Raw genomic sequence first — 4,540 nt, 5'->3', positions numbered from 1 at the left:
AGTGGACTGTTGATGAAGTGAAGCATGAATGAATCATGATGGAGGTATTCCTCCAAACATCTTAATGTGAACACAAAAGAGTGAGGATAGGAGTGGCTCATTCAGCCTTTTTGGAATTCTTTAGAAGGGAGTTCACTGAAAAGGATTCAACATGAACTCAGGAAGCCCCAGACCGATGGATTGTTTGTTTGTTTATTTTTATTTCAGAGGAAGCTCAAAGATTAGACACTGAGTGTCTTTGTAGTCCATAATAACACACCTGTAGACTGGATGGATCCAAAACCATAAAACCATCAGACTCTGTTCTCAGACTCGTGTGACGGGTTAACCCTGCAGTCACGCCTGATTCCTCTACAGGGAGAGACGGGAGGCGTCACTCGTGAGGATACCTGGATGCCCGCCTATATAAGGCCGAGACACCTGGACCCAGAAACACTCGCCAAGTCAACGGTCCAAGTCAACAGTCCAAGTCAACGGTCCAATATCTGCCCAAGATATCTACTATGGACTTCATTCAGAAATGTATGGGTAACGATCAAATCGCAGAAATAGCAGGAGAAAAAGCAGGTGAGTACCAGAAACAGACCAGAGAAGGAAGATGATGTTTAACAATGCAGAAATGTACCACTGAGTTTAAAGATGCCGTGGCGGACATATTTTGTTTACCTTCAGCTAAACACAGCTTTAAACAGGAAGAACATATTCTGGATAACACTACTGACTTTAAATTCAGTGTTAATTTTGGTAACCATAGTGATGATAATGTAGAGGATGATGAATTATTGATTTTGAAAGTGTTGATATTGTAAGTGATTGATTATGTTAATATATAAACAACCCCAGTTCTAAAAAACTGGGTTATTGTGTAAAATATAAATACAAACAGAATGTAATCATCTTCAGATCTCATAAACCCATATTTTCTCTAACAGTGAGTGGATGGATTTATCATTGTTTGTTCTGCAGGTGACATCGTTACCGATATTACAAAGAAAGTTCTCTGTGGCACCAAGGACGGAGGGGATGAAGGTTCAGACAGCAAAGGAGGACCTGGTCTTGGTGACCTTGCAAAACTAGCTAGTGGTGCTGTGGGTGACAAAGACAAAGATGTGGGTGTCAGTGACGTACTCAATTTTCTTAAATGAGACGGAGGTGTATGAGGTGAGTCTTCTCTAAAAACATTCAGACCTAATGAAGATAACTGTAAAACCTCTAAAACATTAGTATTTGTCTGTCATTAGAGTTCACACTGCCTCTGTTAGCCTAAGTCCAGCTTCTGACCTTTGACCCATTAATGACAGAGGAGATGATTTGGCCAAAATTGGTGTTAGAACCAGTCCGTCCAAGCTAACAGCTCCCTGAATACTCATGACTGTAAAACATTTGATTCAGCTACAGAGAAAAGAGCTAAACTACCAGACTAAAGCATGCAGTACTGTGCATCAGTATCAGGTTCTAAGGGTTCAACACTGTACCTGATGTGCCACGACCCAGGGCTGGAGGAGGAGCTGAGTCAAGCTACACATGTATAAACACATGTGTCCCTTAGTAAGGTCAAACTCAACCGCATCTCCTTTCCCCCTTGATGATATGGCCAGAGGACACCAACAGCATGACCAAGGCCTCATACCAACCCTACTACCCACCTGGACCTTACCCTTGGCCCTGGTTACCCCCATTTTCGCCCCTGACTCTGCCCTAAAGGGCCAGAGCATGACCGAGGTTGTGTTAATCCTCCTTCTCATTGGTTGGTGCCCTCAGGGAGCTCATTTGTCACATCACCATCCACTGCAGCCTCAAAGATGAAGGAACTAGACATCCCACAATCCACTGTGATTTATCTTGTTCCTTGTTAATGATGATTTGCCAAGCTTTCAAAGGTCAACATAGGTTGACATTTCCATGGCTGACCACATCCAATAGATTCATCACTGACTCACCGTAGCACAGCAGAGAGGTTTAACAGCACTTAGAAGGTTTTATTGGCTCAGTCTTGTTCTGACTCAGATATCTGCTGAGAATAACTGGTGTTTCACAGACTGATTTATCTCCTACAGCCTTCAGTGATCATGGATTATCTTGTTTAGTGCTCATTGTCCTGTTTACAGCTGATGAAGGAGACAGGAGAGTTTACAGACTCAAAGTTTTGTATGAAAAGCAAAAGAAAAGATGTGATCATTTCATAAATTCCCAGTATGAGTATGAATCTGAACATCTGTGTTCATGCCCTTTCAAAATAAGACTTCACATTTATCTCTGTAACATCCATAAATTGGCCATCTGTGATTGGCTGAGCTGGATAGTGGCCACCATCATCAGAGGGACTGGCTGGAGCTGAACGGCTCGATTCAGGTTGTCACCACAGACACCTGGTGAATCTTTGGTCTGAGCTGGGCCTTTAAAAACATCGAGGAGCCAATCAGAAACTAAGTTTTCATCACTGACATTAGGACCAATTTTCACTTTTTGCTTTTCAATTCCAGTTTAAATTGATAAGTTTTTCCTTCTGGTTTGGATTGATCAATGCTTTGTTTTACTTAAGGTGTTATCAGTTTTACTGTTGGTTTCTGATTCAGGACAAGAAACATTATAACATTTAAAAAGTAAATGCTAACAGTCTGCTCTTCACTTTTTATTTTATTCATTAAAATTGGACTTTTGAGTACAACTGAAGATATAAACCTGCATTTTGTGAAGTCTTGACCAATCAAATCAAACCGTTGTACTCCCTCGGGGCTTGGCTGGCTGCACTGTTAAAAAAAACAAACAAGTAGAAAACACTCAAAATGTTTATCCAACAAGTTTTTAAGGAGTGGAATTACATTTTTTAGTAATCCCAATGAGTTTTAAAAAATACTTACAAAAATTAGAAGTAACTGAATGAAAAAAAATTAACTGTAAAATCAATGTTTGTTTAGTAGGAGGTAAATTTACTTTCTTAATTTAGTTTATCTATTAAATCTAGACCTGATGAGAAGATCTAGACCATATAGTATTGAAACAAAGATGGTCGGACTCTGTTTCAGCCACATCTATGAACACAGTCAGCTGAGGGTCACTAAATAGCACGGTCACTAATTAGACCATTACACCAGGAGTGTTACATCCATACAAAGAGGAAACATTTTTAGAAATGTCAGTCATCAATGATGTTATTGATTATTAATGTTGTTTATCATCATAGTCACCTCTTTTAGCGTGTCCATATCTATAGTTTACATCTCACACATCAGGTAGTTTTAATGTGGTCTGAGCTCTCTGTGGCCCTCTAGTGGTGTCCTTTGGTAACACGTCAAGTATGATAAAGGTTTTTTATGATAATTATTAATATTCTGCTGTCTCCTGTTCTTTTCTAGGACCAGACCAGTTCTGGGTAAAACCATCGTCTGATCACATGACCACCTCCTGACCAATCCTTCATCTGGGCTCTCCTCAGCCTCCATCAGGAGCTTCTAAGATTGATTTAAATGTGGAGGGATTCTTTTTATCTTTAGTGTCAGTATACTGAAGTTTTTAAGTTTTCATTAAAATATGCTTAAACTACAATAATTTATCCGATTAATCTGATTAGATTGATCAATCTGATGAAAATGATTAATCTGATTAATCTGATTAATTCATCTTTCTTTGGTTGTGAGAACACATGAATGTATAGAACATGTATCTGTGATGAGTGAACAGGATCTGTCATCAATAAAACAGCTACAGATAAAACAGTTTCATGTATTTTAGTGAAGGATGAGAACACTTACTACAAGCTTATTGAAGCCCTTGTTTTTTTGGTATTTGAATAATTGAATGATGTTTTATTTTACATTTCTCCAGCTATAAAACAGAGTATATCTGTGTGATCTATGTAACATTAGTCTGAGTCCTTATTAACCAACAGATCATTTTAATACTGCTGTCTCTGACAATCATTTTAAATCTCTGCAAATCAAATTTAACATTCTGTGTTTTCAACTTTCCTGATTTCTGCTCTGTCTGTTTTTACTCTGAGGCCAAAAAGAGTTGATAACTGTGGGGGATAGAGAAGGATAGTTTATTAAATGAATGTCATCTGTATACAATTGTGTGCTGAACTTAAAGGCATGTTTGGGCTGACAACTGAGGCTGAAGTTAGGAGTAGATGTGGAGAGTAAGCATGTCTGAGGGCTCCACTAGACAAGAAGGAGGATTGACAAATGTCATGTCATGTTCTGGATGTCCTTACATGTTACCAAGGGAAATGTCCACACCTTCAGGGCAGAGTAAGGGGTGGATGTCACAAGAGATATTTTTTTATTATTATTATTTGGGGGGGGTGCAAATGAGTTTTCAGAGTTTCTCTGTATGTTATCCGACATTTCTGTCTGCAGTGCACATTATAGCCAAAGGTGGGAACTCTCCTTCTCCACCATGATAAATGCTACATTGATGATATCAGTGCATGCATGTTGGATCAGTAGCATTGCTTCTAGCATCCTGGCTATAGCACTTACCTCATTTTGGAGCTGGAAAGTGTGTCAAAGTTTTTCTCACAACTTTAGTTGCTCATTTA

At 39.0% G+C, this 4,540-nt stretch overlaps 1 long non-coding RNA gene across 1 annotated transcript; it reads left to right on the top strand.

Annotated features, from left to right (window-relative positions):
* Window positions 1-438: 438 nt before the first annotated feature.
* Window positions 439-3,816, top strand: LOC121511542. The gene is made up of 3 exons (XR_005992051.1): window positions 439-567; window positions 967-1,161; window positions 3,357-3,816. It is a non-coding gene; the product is annotated as an uncharacterized LOC121511542 (long non-coding RNA).
* Window positions 3,817-4,540: the final 724 nt, after the last annotated feature.

The sequence above is a fragment of the Cheilinus undulatus genome, linkage group 6 (genome assembly GCF_018320785.1).
Source record: "Cheilinus undulatus linkage group 6, ASM1832078v1, whole genome shotgun sequence".
NCBI lineage: Eukaryota > Metazoa > Chordata > Actinopteri > Labriformes > Labridae > Cheilinus > Cheilinus undulatus.
This window is presented reverse-complemented; position numbering and strand designations above follow the sequence as displayed.